We start from the raw sequence: 17,095 nt of genomic DNA on the forward strand, positions 1-17,095 counted from the left end.
GCAGGCCTTACAGCCCTAAGGCAGGGTGCGCTATACCATAGGTGAGGGCACCAGTGCATGAGCACTGTGCCCCTACAGTGTCTAAACAAAACCTTAGACATTGTAAGTGCAGGGTAGCCATAAGAGTATATGGTCTGGGAGTCTGTTTTACACAAACTCCACAGCACCATAATGGCTACACTGAAAACTGGGAAGTTTGGTATCAAACTTCTCAGCACAATAAATGCACACTGATGCCAGTGTACATTTTATTGTAAAATACACCCCAGAGGGCACCTTAGAGGTGCCCCCTGAAACCTTAACCGACTATCTATGTAGGCTGACTGGTTCCAGCAGCCTGCCACAACCGAGACATGTTGCTGGCCCCATGGGGAGAGTGCCTTTGTCACTCTGAGGCCAGTAACAAAGCCTGCACTGGGTGGAGATGCCAACACCTCCCCCAGGCAGGAGCTGTCACACCTGGCGGTGAGCCTCAAAGGCTCACCCCTTTGTGCCAGCACCGCAGGACACTCCAGCTAGTGGAGTTGCCCGCCCCCTCCGGCCCCGGCCCCCACTTTTGGCGACAAGGCCGGAGAAAATAATGAGAATAACAAGGAGGAGTCACTGGCCAGTCAGGACAGCCCCTAAGGTGTCCTGAGCTGAAGTGACTCTAACTTTTAGAAATCCTCCATCTTGCAGATGGAGGATTCCCCAATAGGATTAGGGATGTGACCCCCTCCCCTTGGGAGGAGGCACAAAGAGGGTGTACCCACCCTCAGGGCTAGTAGCCATTGGCTACTAACCCCCCAGACCTAAACACGCCCTTAAATTTAGTATTTAAGGGCTCCCCTGAACCTAAGAATTTAGATTCCTGAAACTACAAGAAGAAGAGGACTGCTGAGCTGAAAAACCCCTGCAGAGGAAGAACAGAAGACACCAACTGCTTTGGCCCCAGACTTACCGGCCTGTCTCCTGCCTTCCAAAGAAACCTGCTCCAGCGACGCTTTCCAAGGGACCAGCGACCTCTGAATCCTCTGAGGACTGCCCTGCTTCAAGAAAGACACAAAACTCCTGAGGACAGCGGCACTGCTCCAAAAGAACTGCAACTTTGTTTCAAGGAGCAGATTTAAAGACCCCTGCAACTCCCCGCAAGAAGCGTGAGACTTGCAACACTGCACCCGGCGACCCCGACTCGACTGGTGGAGAACCAACACCTCAGGGAGGACCCTCCGGCGACTCAGAGTCCGTGAGTAACCAAAGTTGTCCCCCCTGAGCCCCCACAGCGACGCCTGCAGAGGGAATCCCGAGGCTCCCCCTGACCGCGACTGCCTGAACCTAATTTCCCGACGGCTGGAAAAGACCCTGCACCCGCAGCCCCCAGCACCTGAAGGATCGGAACTTCTGTGCAGGAGTGACCCCCCAGGAGGCCCTCTCCCTTGCCCAGGTGGTGGCTACCCCGAGGAGCCCCCCCCCCCCTGCCTGCCTGCAACGTTGAAGAGATCCCTTGATCTCTCATTGAAAACCATTGTAAACCCGACGTGTGTTTGCACTCTGCACCCGGCCGCCCCCGCGCTGCTGAGGGTGTACTTTTTGTGCAGACTTGTGTCCCCCCCGGTGCCCTACAAAACCCCCCTGGTCTGCCCTCCGAAGACGCGGGTTCTTACCTGCTGGCAGACCGGAACCGGGGCACCCCCTTCTCTCCATTGAAGCCTATGTGTTTTGGGCACCTCTTTGACCTCTGCACCTGACCGGCCCTGAGCTGCTGGTGTGGTGACTTTGGGGTTGCTCTGAACCCCCAACGGTGGGCTACCTTGGACCAAAAACTGAAACCTGTAAGTGACTTACTTACCTGTGAAACCTAACAAAACTTTACCTCCCCCAGGAACTGTGAAAATTGCACTAAGTGTCCACTTTTAAAACAGCTTATTGTGTTTTATGAAAAAAGTATACATGCTAATGTAATGATTCAAAGTTTCTAAAGTACTTACCTGCAATACCTTTCAAATGAGATATTACATGTAGAATTTGAACCTGTGGTTCTTAAAATAAACTAAGAAAATATATTTTTCTATAACAAAACCTATTGGCTGGATTTGTCTCTGAGTGTGTGTTCCTCATTTATTGCCTGTGTGTATGTACAACAAATGCTTAACACTACTCCTTTGATAAGCCTACTGCTCGACCACACTACCACAAAATAGAGCATTAGTATTATCTCTTTTTGCCACTATCTTACCTCTAAGGGGAACCCTTGGACTCTGTGCATGCTATTCCTTACTTTGAAATAGCACATACAGAGCCAACTTCCTACATATATAAAGAGCCAACTTCCTACACCTTCTGAAACTATTTCCTGTCCCCCTTTTTCAATGTTCCTCTGGGAGGTACTGGAGAAGATCCTCCATTTCTTCCCGGTGGGCTTATCATATCTTGCCAGAAGTGCCTGTGAATTGGCAAGACGCCAATGATAGCAGCCTGTGCAGTCACTCTTTTTCCTGCTGCATTGAGTTTTTTGCTCTACTTATCAAGAGGAGGAGCATCTCCTGTTGACTGGCTATTAGCACGTTTCTGTGTCTTCAACTATAAAGTCAGGCGGTATCTGTGATCTAATAAATATAGGGTCTTAGGATGCTGCTATATACATATATATGTTTTTTGAATTTATTTAATCAACCCTTAGGGTAATAATTCTTGCCCTAACAGGTCCTTTAAAAATATCTGTGGCGTGTCTAAGCATACCTGGCAACACGGGCAGGAACTGACTTTCTTAATGTGTTGCAGTCAGTGTATCAAAAAAGAAATCCTCTTCAACAGGGTCAGTGTGCATGTGTACGTTATGGTATGCAGCTGCCTGTGCAATGACCTATTGGTATGAGGTTACATCTTCAGGAGGTGAAGGGCGTGCCGGGTACAAATCAGGGTCATTAGGTAGTATGGGATGTGGATCACATGGATCCCATGGGTCAAAATCCTGTGGAATTTCACCAAAATCATCTCCATGAGGTGGTGGTGGTGGACTCCTGTGGAGAAAATTCTGGCTCAATAATAGTTGGAGGAGTTTGTGGAAGTGGTGGAGGAGCAGGAGAAAATACAGGAGAGTGAGGTGGAGACGGCGGAGGTTGAACTGGGGCCTTGTCCTTGGAGACCTTTTTAGGAGGCGGTGTCCAAAGTCACTTGAAAAGTAAGCCTCCTCTTGATTGGGACGGGGAAGAAGCAATTATTTCTCCTGTTCTCTTTTATATGTGGAACTGGCGCTGACAAGCATCCATTACATCAAGAATTGGCTGTACGGGTAACGCTACCTCAGAGGAATGAATGAAGTCTTTAAAAGACAGCATCTTCGGTTCTAAAGTTTTCATAGTAGAAGCCTTTGTTGAGTGGAATGTGTCCGCTCCTAAGTTGATGTGGAAGGCTTCTTTTTCTGAGCCAAAACACTCAGATAGAAGGGTCGACTCGATCCAGAGACTGTGTGGGATGCTGCTGAGCCAAAGTTCAATGCCGAAGACAGCTTAGTCTTGGCAATTTTCAGTGCCAAGCTGGAAGGCAGGGCATATGCATGTAATTTTCGGGTCCGACCATGGCCCGAAGGCAGTAGTGGACTGACGACCAGTTTGTGTGTTTTTTTCAGAGTCTTTCTAAAGGAGGTCAGGCTGATATACTCACAGGTTGTGCTGAGGTGAGCGGCTAACTTTTGATGTCAGATTCAAGATTCTTCTTGGAATCTTGAATGGAGAGGGCTACCTTGGGTTCGATCCCCTCCTTTGCATGCTCTTCTCCAAAAATATCGGGAGTGTCGTCCAGTGTTTTCAATGCCATCTTTAACCCCTTCTGTGCCGCAGACGTAGTGGTTACGTCCTGCGGCACAGTGCTGCTGTGCCGAGGACGTAACCACTACGTCCGCGGCACAAAGCCCAGAGGGAGCGCTCTCACTCCCTCTGTGTGCTTCCCCCCAAAGTCAGGGATGGAAGGGGATGCCCTTCCCCTTCCACCCCTGACGTCCCCCACCCCCCCATAATGACGTCAGCGCGCGATCGCGCGCGGACTTCATTATGGGGATATCGCCGAACAGGAAGCCATATGCTTCCTGTGCGGCGTGGAGTGAAGAGGTGAGTTCCTCTTCCCAGTGGGTGGGGGGTTTGGGCTAAAGAGGCACCGGGGGAAAGGAAAGGCTTTTCCTTTCCCCCGGTGTCTCTTTGAGCATTCCTGCTGCCCGATCGCATTGCGATCGGGCAGCAGGAATGCCCACTAGACACCAGGGATAGGTTTTTTTTTTATTTATTTGGCGATTTTGGTTTGCGGGGAGCGGCCCCTTGGGCAAGGGTCGCTCCCCTTTAGGGGGCAATTACTTAGGCCATTTCTGCCCCCCTTGGGGGCAGATCGGCCTATTTTTTTTAGGTCCATCTGCCCCCAAGGGGGGCAGAAGCCACTTAGGCACCAGGGATTGTGTGTGTAGTGGATGGGGGGGCGCCCCCTTGGGCAAGGGTCGCTCCCCTTTGGGGGGCATGTATTTTAGGGCCATTTCTGCCCCCCTTGAGGGCAGATTGGCTACTTTTTAGCCAGATCTGCCCCCAAGGGGGGCAGAAAACACTAGATCACCAGGGTTTTTTATTTTTATGTGTATTTATGTGGGGGGGGGATGCCCCCTTGGGCAAGGGGCGCCCCCCCAAGGGGGCAGAGAACTGTTGGCCTTTCCTGCCCCCCTTGGGCAAGGGTCGCTCCCCTTTGGGGGGCATGTTTTTTAGGGCCATTTCTGCCCCCCTTGAGGGCAGATCAGCCTATTATTTTTAGGCTGATCTGCCCCAAGGGGGGCAGAAACCACTAGAACGCCAGGGATTTTTTTTTATGTGTTTATTTTTGTGGGGGGGCGTCCCCTTGGGCACGGGGCACCCCCCCAAGGGGGGCATTGACCTGTTGGCCATTTCTGCCCCCCTGGGGGCAGATGGGCCTATTTTTGTAGGCCCACCTGCCCCCAAGGGGGGCAGAAGCCACTTAGACACCAGGGATAGTGTGTGTGTGTGTGTGTGTGTGTGTTAGTGGATGGGGGGGGGCCTTGGGCAAGGGTCGCCCCCCATTTTGGGGGCACATGTACCCAGGCCATTTCTGCACCCCTTGGAGACAGATCAGCCTATTATTTTTAGGCTGGTCTGCCCCCAAGGGGGGCAGAAACCACTAGAACGCCAGGGATTTTTTTTTATTTGTTTATTTTTGTGGGGGGCGTCCCCTTGGTCACGGGCGCCCCCCCCAAGGGGGGCATTGACCTGTTGGCCATTTCTACACCCCCTGGGGGCAGATGGGCCTATTTTCTTAGGCCCACCTGCCCCCAAGGGGGGCAGAAGCCACTTAGGCACCAGGGATAGTGTTGTGTGTGTTTTTTTTTTTTTTTTTTTTTTTTTTTTTTGAGGGCTGTCCCCTTTGGCAAGGGTCGCTCTCCATGGGGACACACTACTAAAGGTATTTTCTGGCTTCCTTGGGGCAGACAGGCCTATTTTTGTAGTAGGCCCATCTGCCCCTATGGCAGAATCCACTTAGGCACCAATTTCTAAATGTTTGATGGTGGGGTGTTTGTCAACTGAAGAAGTCTTTGCATTTGTGATAAAAAATGTTTTCCTCCTTTTTGTTCTAGTTCAAAGCTTTTGCTTTATTTGCTGTGGCTCCTTGCGGTTTTGGCGGTGGTTGACCTGCAGTTTGCACAGTTGCATGTTTTAGGTAAGTAAAAACAATTTACTCCAAAGGAGTATTGTTGCCATGCATGAATGACATGTTTGTAGGGGGTGTACTAAATGCAGGATTGTGTGTGAAATTGTCCTTAGGTTTGTGCACAATGATATTTGTTTTGTCTTATTTCTAATTTGCCTTTCTTTATTTATTTTTAGTGGGATATCATTGGTGATTGCTGTATAGTTGCTGGTGAATCAAGCTTTTTCAGGCAAGTGAGCAGTATAGTTTTTGAGTTTATAACTCTTACTAACAAAGCTACACTTTCTTACTTGTCTTACACAGTGCTGGTTGTTGGTGGTGAATTTGTCCAGTTAATTTTAGCAGGAGAGATCATGGCTAGCCGCAGGATGACCGCTCAGCAGGTGGTTGGTATGCTTTTTGAGTCACAGTCTGATCATGACTATGAGACGGACTCTGCATCTGAGACAGAGGAGGAAGTCAGAGATTCTGGCAGTGATGTTTCTGTTGGAGGGGAATCTTCTGATGATGAAGCCACACTCAGTGCAGATGAAGGGTCTGTTTTAGAGGAGGACATTGATGTGCCAATAGTGCAGCAACCTGGGGCTGAAAGGTTTCCCGTTATAAGACCTGATGTCTGGGTTGCCCCAAACATGGAGCAGCCAGAATTGCCTGCCTTTACTGGTCTCCCGGGGTGTAACGCCAATACAGAGAACTTTATGTCTATCAATTTCTTTGAGTTATTCATGGATGATATGTTTTTGGAAGAGATTGTTGAGCAGACTAATTTGTATGCGGAGCAGCATTTGAGGGACAACGCTGCTAGACTTAGGCAACACTCTAGAGCTGCCCAGTGGATTCCCACAAATTTGGAGGAGTTAAAAAAGTTTTTGGGTTTGACTTTTTTGATGGGGTTGATAAGGAAGCCGTCACTGGCTTCTTATTGGTCTACTAGTCCCTTGATGGCAACAGCTATATTTCCAGCGACCATGAGTCGTAATCGGTATTTGCTTCTTCTTAGGATGCTGCATTTTGTTGACAATGCATTAGCCTTGCCACGAGATCACCCAGATTCTGACCGTCTTTTTAAGATTAGGCCTGTCCTTGATCATTTTGTAGATCGGTTTTCGGAGGTCTATGTTCCAGGCAAAGAGTTAAGTGTGGACAAGTCTTTGGTCCTCTTCAAGGGTCGTTTGGTTTTTAGGCAGTACATTCCTAGCAAAAGGGCACAATATGGAATTAAATTGTATATGCTGTCTGAAAGTAGGACAGGATATGTGTATAGTTTCCGTGTGTACACTGGTAGGGATTCTAATATTGACCCCCCTGGTTGTCCTCCCACTTTTGGAGTTACTGAGAAAATTGTGTGGGATCTTGGTAGACGACTGTTCAACAAAGGTCACCATTTGTATGTAGATAACTTCTACACTGGTGTGCAATTGTTCAAGGAAATGTTTAGAGTGGACACAGTTGCTTGTGGCACAATCCGTTCTAACCGGAAAGGCTATCCAAGGGAGCTTGTCTGTAAAAAACTTGAGAGAGGACAGTGCTGTGCCTTGCGGAACGAGGAGCTGCTAGCTTTGAAATTTTCAGACAAGAGGGATGTCTACATGCTAAGTACCATCCATGATGAGAGTACTTCCCCTGTGACTGTTTGGGGCCAGGTTGCGGAAGTGCGCAAACCTGTGTGCATTTTAGATTATAATAAGCACATGGGAGGTGTAGATAGAGTTGACCAGAGGTTGGAACCTTATACTGCTATTCGTAAGTCTTACGTTTGGTATAAGAAGTTAGCACTTCACCTCTTCCACTTAGCAACCTTCAATGCTTTTATTGTGTTTAGGGATAGGTCTCCAGAGTCAAAGATGACATTTGTGAAATTTCAGGAGTCAGTGATAGAGAGCCTTATTGTGGTGGAGTCAGTGATAGAGAGCCTTATTGTGGTGGAACAGGCCAGAGTTCCTAGAGAAGCAGTGGTGGAGGATGTGGCTAGATTGAAAGATCGCCACTTTGCTGAGCACATTCCTCCCACACCCAAAAAAGACTTTCCAGCTAAGAAATGTAGAGTTTGTTTTCGAAGAGGTATCCGGAGGGAGACTCGAATGTACTGCCCAGATTGTCCTTCAAAGCCTGGGCTGTGTGTCGGTGCTTGTTTTAAGAATTACCACACCCAGAAGAATTTCTGGGAACAACCATGAGTGTAAACTCATGTCTGTTTTGTATTTTCATGTGCTTAGTTTCATGGTTAGCATTTCTGTCATGTTCTTAGTTAGAGCTTTTGTGTTTGTAGTTTTGTAATTCTTTCTACTTAGTTAGGGGTTCCTCTGTTTAAAAAAAGAAGAAAAAAAATGATGCCATTGTGTGTGGAGTGGGGCTTGGCTGAGAGTGTACATATTGACTTGCTGTTGGCTACTGCAACACACTGCCAGCCAAACACCAGTCCACACACTCCCATCAGCTGGTGTGATTGTTGTATCAGGCATGTGGGCGTATGTAAGTGATGGGCCCTTGAGTGGCGCTGTCTGTCGATGTGAGTGTTGTAATGTGCTGGGCCCGTGGCTGGCGGTGTGAATGGCCTTGTGTGTGTCATGTATGAAAGTTGTGTGAATGGACTGTAAAGCGGTTGGTGCCTTGTCGCGGCTTTACAGCTCATGAGCTGTGAGTCATTGGTTCAGTTTTTTGCCTTTCAGTTACTGACAGTGCATTTCATTTTTGTGAAAGCTCTTGTTAGTAAAATTTGATCCACTGAACCATCACTCACCCTCGTGCCAAATCCAACCAGTATGTGTGGTAAAAATGACAAAACCTGCTCCACTGTAATCAGGCGTCGCAGCACACCTGTGACACGCTAGGTGCCTCAGGTGGGACCCCGATGATGAAGCATGCCACCAACTTGGTTGGTGGGTGAGGGGTCTTTTTCACATAACCTAAGTGTGTTTCTTTTCAAAATGTTAGTGTTTGGCACATCACGGACGTATGTGGGCACATCAAAACGATATATTACAAAACTACCTGTGTTTGGGGGGGAGAGGGCACCTATGTTTTTGGTCCTGTGTGCGGCCTTCATCTAGGGAAACCTACCAAACCCAGACATTTTTTTAAACTAGACACCCCAAGGAGTCCAGGGAGGTGTGGCTTGCGTGGATCCCCCAACATTTTCTTACCCAGACTCCTCTGTAAACCTCAAAATGTGCTTAAAAAAGCATATTTTCCTTACTTTTCTTCGTAGGATCACCACTCCAGCACAAAATTCCTACTCCCCAGTGTTCCCCTCAGTCTCCCAAGTAAAATGACACCTCACTTATGTGGGTCCCCAAAGCAGAGTCAGTCTAAAGATGTATAAAAGAATATGTCCTTATAAACTTGCTGTGCTATCCCCTCTATCTCTACAAGTTTTGGGCCTTATTCTGTTGCAGGCACCTGGCCCAGCCACACAAGTGAGGTATCATTTTTATCGGGAGACTTGGGGGAACGCTGGGTGGAAGGAAATTTGTGGCTCCACTCAGATTCCAGAACTTTCTGTCACCGAAATGTGTGGAAAATGCGTTTTTGTAGACAGAAATTGAGGTTTGCAAAGGATTCTGGGTAACAGAACCTGGTCCGAGCCACACAAGTCACCCCATCTTGGATTCCCCTAGGTCTCTAGTTTTCAGGAATGCACAGGTTTGGTAGGTTTCCCTAGGTGGCGGCTGAGCTACAGGCCAAAATCTACAGGTAGGCACTTTGCAAAAAACACCTCTGTTTTCCTTCAATAATTTGGCTGTGTCCACGTTGCGCTTTGGGGCGTTTCCTGTCGCGGGTGCTAGGCCTACCCACACAACTGAGGTATCATTTGTATCGGGAGACGTGGGGGAACGCTGGGTGGAAGGAAATTTCTGGCTCCTCTCAGATTCCAGAACTTTCTGCCACAGAAATGTGAGGAACATGTGTTTTTTTAGCCAAATTTTGAGGTTTGCAAAGGATTCTGGGTAACAGAACCTGGTCGGAGCCACACAAGTCACCCCATCTTGGATTCCCCTAGGTCTCTAGTTTTCAGAAATGCACAGGTTTGGTAGGTTTCCCTAGGTGGCGGCTGAGCTACAAGCCAAAATCTACAGGTAGGCACTTTGCAAAAAACACCTCTGTTTTCCTTCACAAATTTGGATGTGTCCATGTTGCGCCTTGGGGCGTTTTCTGTCGCGGGCGCTAGGTCTACCCACACAAGTGAGGTATCATTTTTATCGGGAGACGTGGGGGAACGCTGGGTGGAAGGAAATTTGTGGCTCCTCTCAGATTCCAGAACTTTCTGCCACAGAAATGTGAGGAACATGTGTTTTTTTAGCCAAATTTTGAGGTTTGCAAAGGATTCTGGGTAACAGAACCTGGTCCGAGCCACACAAGTCACCCCATCTTGGATTCCCCTAGGTCTCTAGATTTCAGAAATGCACAGGTTTGGTAGGTTTCCCTAGGTGGCGGCTGAGCTACAAGCCAAAATCTACAGGTAGGCACTTTGCAAAAAACACCTCTGTTTTCCTTCACAAATATGGATGTGTCCACGTTGCGCCTTGGGGCGTTTTCTGTCGCGGGCGCTAGGCCTACCCACACAAGTGAGGTATCATTTGTATCGGGAGACGTGGGGGAACGCTGGGTGGAAGGAAATTCGTGGCTCCTCTAAGATTCCAGAACTTTCTGTCACAGAAATATGAGGAACATGTGTTTTTTTAGCCAAATTTTGAGGTTTGCAAAGGATTCTGGGTAACAGAACCTGGTCCGAGCCACACAAGTAACCCCATCTTGGATTCCCCTAGGTCTCTAGTTTTCAGAAATGCATAGGTTTGGTAGGTTTCCCTAGGTGGCGGCTGAGCTAGAGGCCAAAATCTACAGGTAGGCACTTTGCTAAAAACAGCTCTGTTTTCTGTGATGTGTCCACGTTGTGTTTTGGGGCATATCCTGTCGTGGGCGCTAGGCCAACCCACACAAGTGAGGTATCATTTTTAATCGGGAGACTTGGGGGAACATAGAATAGCAAAACAAGTGTTATTGCCCCTTGTCTTTCTCTACATTTTTTCCTTCCAAATGTAAGACAGTGTGTAAAAAAGACGTCTATTTGAGAAATGCCCTGTAATTCACATGCTAGTATGGGCACCCCGGAATTCAGAGATGTGCAAATAACCACTGCTTCTCAACACCTTATCTTGTGCCCATTTTGGAAATACAAAGGTTTTCTTGATAGCTATTTTTTACTCTTTATATTTCAGCAAATGAATTGCTGTATACCCGGCATAGATTGAAAACCCACTGCAGGGTGCAGGTCATTTATTGGCTCTGGGTACCTAGAGTTCTTGATGAACCTATAAGCCCTATATATCCCCGCAACCAGAAGAGTCCAGCAGACGTAACGGTATATTGCTTTCGAAAATCTGACATTGCTGGAAAAAGTTACAGAGTAAAACGTAGAGAAGAATTTGTGTTTTTTTCACCTCAATTTCAATATTTTTCTTTTTCAGTTGTTATTTTCTGTAGGAAACCCTTGTAGGATCTACACAAATTACCCCTTGCTGAATTCAGATTTTTGTCTACTTTTCAAAAATGTTGCGGTTTCTGGGACACAGCGTTGGTTTCATGCCCATTTCTGTCACTGACTGGAAGGAGGCTGAAAGCACAAAAAATCGTAAAAATGGGGTATGTCCCAGTAAAATGCCAAAATTGTGTTGAAAAATTGGGTTTTCTGATTCAAGTCTGCCTGTTCCTGAAAGCTGGGAAGCTGGTGATTTTATCACCGAAACCCTTTGTTGATGCCCTTTTCAGGTAAAAAACCACAAGCCTTCTTCTGCAGCCCATTTTTTTGAAAAAAACAACATTTTCACTGTTTTTTGGCTAATTTCTTGGCCTCCTTCTGGGGAACCCACAAAGTCTGGGTACCTCTAGAATCCCTAGGATGTTGGAAAAAAAGGACGCAAATTTGGCGTGGGTAGCTTATGTGAACAAAAAGTTATGAGGGCCTAAGCGCGAACTGCTCCAAATAGCCAAAAAAAGGCTCGGCACAGGAGGGGGAAAAGGCCTGGCAGCGAAGGGGTTAACAGGTGCTCTCTTCAGTCCTGGAGGGTCTTTTTGGATTGAAAAAGAACGACGGGCATCACAGTTCTCCTCTTTATGTTCCAGGGACAAGCGCAAGTTTCGCACCAGGTGTTGGTCGGTGTGTGGAAATTTCGAATGGCATCGAGGGCAAAATCGAAATGGAGTCCGTTCCATCAACCCTGCATATTCCAGCACCACGAGGAAGAGTAGGCCTGAGAAGGGCGTTGGCGCCCCAAAGGTAAACCCACCCCGATGCAGAAATTCGGGTTGGAGTATGATAGGTTTTTAAAACGCGATCGAAATACAATACTGTTGTTGAAAGAAAGACGGAAGAGAAGAGTTCGGAATAGACCGAGCCGAGCAATACCAGAGCGAGAGGAAAAAAACGTCTGATACCGACGGCGGGAAGAAAACAACAAAGGACTCGATGCCCATGCGCAGTATCACCGAGAGGAGGAGTCACTCGATCTCGTGAATCAAAAAGATTCTTCAAACAAAAACAACTTGCAACACTCCAAGCCCAACACTAGATGGCGGACTTATGCAAAACATGTGTATTTACAGCTACACATGCCATCGAACATAATGCTGCTTTACAATATTTAAGAACAAGATAATCGTCAGTTTGAGAACTGTGCTGACATGCAAAAACAAAACAAAGAAGAAGAGTAAAGTGAGAATAGAAGACTTGGCAAAATAAAAGAAAGTTAATTATAGAAAATAAACTTGTATGTCCTGCTGGGCATGATTTTGCCTGTCACATGCCTTCTGTCTGCAGGGCACTAGAAGTTAAAAAGAACAAAATAGGACCTCAATCATGTTGAGAGCAGCGGATGGGTACTTAGGTACCCATAGCACTGGGGTGCCAGGGGTTCCCCATGGGCCGCAGGATGTATTGTGCAACCCATGGGAGCCCATGCAAAATGTGTCTGCAGACCTGCCATTGCAGCTTGCGTGAAAAGGTGCATGCACCCTTTCACTACAGGTCATTGCACCAGGTCACTTTAAGTCACCCCTATGGCAGGACCCCATAGCTCAGAGGGCAGGGTGTAGGTACCTGTGTGTAAGGGCACAACTGCATGTACAGAGGTGCCCCTACGAAGTCCAGCTCCATTTTCCTGGACTTCATAAGTGCAGAGAAGCCATGTTATGTCCAGCTACCTAATGGGGACTCCGATCCTTGGCATGTTTATTATCAAATATGTTAGAATCATACCCTAATAGTGCTGCCAGTATTGGCTGTGGGATTCCATGTACCCTGAGGGCTCCTTATCGGACCCCCAGTATTGCTCCTGCCAGTCTTCTGGGATTTTCCAGGAAGCCCGTGCTGCTGCCACCCCACAGACAGGCTTCTTCCCTCCTGCTGCTCGACCAGCTAAAGCAAAGGAAGGCAGAACAAAGGATTTCCTTTGAGAGAGGGAAGAAACACCCTCGCCCTTTGGTAATAGGGGTTACATGGCTTGGGAGGGGTAGCTTCCCCAAGCCACCGGTATGCTTTGAATGTGCCCTTCTTGCATAAACCGATTTGCACCAGTCCAAGGACCCCCAGTCCCTGTTCTGGCACGAACCGGACAATGGAAAAGGGAGGGACTACTCCCCTGTCCATCACCACCCCCGGGGTGGGGCCCAGAGCTCCTCCAAGTGGCCACTTGATTCTGCCATCTTGAATCCAAGGTGGGCAGAGGTCCCTTGGAGCATCTGAGTGGCCAGGTCAGGCAGGTGATGTCAAAGCCCATTCCTGATAGGTGGTCACCCTGCTAGGTGACCAATCCCCCTTCCTGGCTATTCAGGGTCTCCCTCCAGGGTGGGTCTTCAGATTTGGCATGGAATATTCCAGTAGGACTCCTCTGCATCATTTACTTCATCTTCTGGCCACCGGGACTGCAACTGGATCCTCCAGGAACTGACAATCTGCAACTCCAGCGATGACTCTGCTCTGCAACATTGTTTCTCCGGCTCCTTCCAGCAACTGCAACATTTCCCTGGCTGTGCATCCTCTGAGGGTGACACGTCTTCAACCTGCACAAGAAGCAAGAAGGAATTTCCCTTGGAGTGAAGTCACTCCCCTGCATCCGTGGGCACCACTTGCAGTGTCGACTGGCTTTGTGGGTCCTCTCTCCTCCAGAACTGCGCAGATCATGCATCACAGGTGGTGGTTTGGAGTGGTCCCCATGTTCCTCTCTACCGGCTGTCCAAATTGGGAGACAGTAAGCCCTTGCCTCTCCTTGCAGGACTGTACCCCTCTGCAGCACGACTCTCGGAACTACCAAGGCTTGCTTGTTCCCCCTCCAAGGGATCTTCAGGCTCTGTGTAGCCCCGGCCTCCAGCTCTCTGCCCTGCAAAGCGCAGTCTCCTGCCTGCTGCTCCAGCGACGTGGGACTCCTCTCCAGGTGTGCTGAGTGGGCCTCAGTGTAACTCATGTGCCTGCGAGTTGTCTGTGGGGCTGCATCCTCGTCTTCGGACTCTCTTCACTGCTAAGGGTCACCTGGGACTCCCCTCCATGGGTTGAGTCCCCCTGGCCCTTGCTGGCCTCCAGCAGCTCTGCAACTCTTCATCTGCGACTTTTGCCTTTGCCAAGGCTTGTTGGTTGGTTTTCCAACACCAATGACTGACTGCAACTCCTCTTCCGTCATAGGACATCACCTGCATCACTTCTGGAACTCTTCTGCTGCAGTGCTGCATAGCCGACTCCTTGTCTTCATCGTCGACCTGGTCTTGCATCTCCAAAAGGGTGGGTAGTGGCCCCTGCCACAACCGGACACTCCATCTTGAAATGGACTTGGTGCCCTTCTTTTGGAGATCCTCTTCTGTCAGAATTCACCTCTGGTTTCTTTCAGTCTTGCTTGGGTCTTCCACAGTCCTTTTCCAAAGGTTACCTGTGGATTTGGGGAAAAACAGGTACTTACCTCTTCTCTCCTGCTCGCAGGCAGGCACCTGGTACTTACCTTTTGGGGATCCTAGTTCCTCCAGCTCCCCTCTACAGATTCCACTTCCTTTCACATACCACTGACTTAGAATATGGTTTGGTCTTCCCCTGGGGCCTTCACTATTTTCTATTGTTTTACTGTTTATTTGCAATTGTTTTCTATGCTAATCACTGACTTCTAATATATATATAAAAAAGTGTACTTACTCACCTCCTAGTGGAGATTGGCCTATACAGTATTTTAGTATTTGTGTTACTATAATATAGTACCTTTATTTTTGTAAAACTGTGTGGTTCTTTCATGTGTGTAAGTGCTCTGTGATTGTAGTGGTATTGTATAAGCTTTGCATGTCCCCGAGATAAATCTCGGCTGCTCATCCACAGCTACCTTTAGAAAGCACTGGCTTCCTAGACACTGCCTACACCTCACGAATAGGGGATACCTTGTATAAGGTGATAACACCATAGGTGCTCATCACACACCAGGTCAGCTTCCTACAAGGGACAAGCCATAGAAGAAGCAGAAGACCTTTGACCAAGAGGAAAAAAGTGTAAGGCCAGCCGACAGAAGCCTGCTAGAGCATATCTTTACAGTGACTTATCCATGAATGCCTTGGGGGTTAACTGGACATAATCACCCCAAGTAGTTTATCTGCAGAAATGCAATCTAGAACTGCAAGAGTGCTGAGTCAGCTTGGTACCGGACCATCCTGGTCAGCCCTACTGTGAAACAGAACGGTTTCAGCCTTATTTCAGGCCTTGGGGTAGTGCCTCATTGGCTGTTGTTGGTCTCCTTTATTTCAAAACCACTCAAATGATCTTGTGTTGAAAGGATATGTCTAATCCCTGATATAAACATGAGTTGCCAGTTCTTTATGCTGTAGTCTGTGGTTCTAGTTTGTGCCCCAGTCATTTGGATGCACCGCCCCTGCTGTCAAAGGAAAATCTTACCTGAAGCCAGGAAGTTTAATAATACATGCCCGTAAAGTTTGGTACTCCCCAAGGCTTTTCCAGGACTTACTATCACCCACTGCCTTTGCTTTGACTTGAGACTAGCTAGAGACCAACTGTCCACTTCCCTCAGATGTTGCCCGAAACACTCCTCCAATTATGGGAGAATGCATTTCCTGATGTTTGTCCAATGTTTCCATTGCTTTCCCAAGTTTTTATGGCAACTGTGAAGAGGCAAGGCAAGTTTCCGACAGTCAAAAGGATAGGTTGAATATTCTCAGACAACCTCTACTTAGTTTGCCATGTTGCTATGCTACACCATGTTCAACACAAGAATAAGGAGCAGGGTGGGTTACAGGTACCTTTGAAGAAATGAAGAAAACTGGTTTGGCAGGGGAACAATGCCGTCTTAGGCATATGCAGGCACACTCAAAAAGAGATGTGAAGTTGAGGAAAGGCATGGGTTGTGGTAAAGACCTCCTTTCTTTTATCTTGCTTGTGGAAAATCCTGCTGGAACCCATGTATAAGCTTTTCAGCTTGTTTTTGCGGGATACTGTTTGAATTGCACAATAGAGTGATGCAAGTTTGGACTCAAATAAAAATTTATTTAACCTATTCTGTGCCAGTAGACTAGAGAAAGCAAACTAAACAAGTCAAGGTTCGCCGTTCTATTACAAGTAAATAATTCACATTTCAGGTTTCTGTTTAACAGTCAGTGAATGTAATATTGGCAACTACATCTTAAATAAATGCAAATTTTAGTACACTGGTGTAAGGAAATGCCTCTTTGGCATGGTTACCCCCTGACTTTGTGCCTTTGCTGATGCGAAGTTATGACTTGAAAGTGTGCTGGGACCCTGCTAACCAGGCCCCAGCACAAGTGTTCTTTCCGTAAACTGTACTTTTGTCTCCACAATTGGCACAACCCTGGCACCCAGGTAAGTCCCTTGTAACTGGTACCAAGGGCCCTGATGCCAGGGAAGGTCTCTAAGGGCTGCATCATGTCTTGTGCCACCCTAGGGACCCCTCACTCAGCACATGCACACTGCCTCTCAGCTTGTGTGTGCTGGTGGGGAGAAAATGACTAAGTCGACATTGCACTCCCCTCAGAGTGCCATGCCAACCTCACACGGCCTGTGGCATAGGTAAGTCACCCCTCTAGCAAGCCTTACAGCCCTAAGGCAGGGTGCACTATACCACAAGTGAGGGCATATGTGCATGAGCACTATGCCCCTACAGTGTCTAAGCAAAACCTTAGACATTGTAAGTGCAGGGTAGCCATAAGAGTATATGGTCTGGGAGTTTGTCAAACACGAACTCCACAGTACCATAATGGCTACACTGAAAACTGGGAAGTTTGGTATCAAACTTCTCAGCACAATAAATGCACACTGATGCCAGTGTACATTTTATTGTGAAATACACCCTGACTTCCAGTGTAGGCTGACCAGTTTCTGCCACCCTGCCACACACCAGACAGGTTGCTGGCCACATGGGGAGACTGC

The 17,095-nt window shown here is 47.9% G+C and overlaps 1 protein-coding gene across 1 annotated transcript in view; it reads right to left on the minus strand.

Moving 5' to 3' along the window:
• Nucleotides 1–17,095, minus strand: part of ANKRD46 (ankyrin repeat domain 46) — a 165,412-nt gene that overhangs the window by 128,733 nt on the left and 19,584 nt on the right. The gene's annotated exons all lie outside the window — the stretch shown is intronic.

The sequence above is a fragment of the Pleurodeles waltl genome, chromosome 2_2 (assembly GCF_031143425.1).
Source record: "Pleurodeles waltl isolate 20211129_DDA chromosome 2_2, aPleWal1.hap1.20221129, whole genome shotgun sequence".
Taxonomy (NCBI): domain Eukaryota; kingdom Metazoa; phylum Chordata; class Amphibia; order Caudata; family Salamandridae; genus Pleurodeles; species Pleurodeles waltl.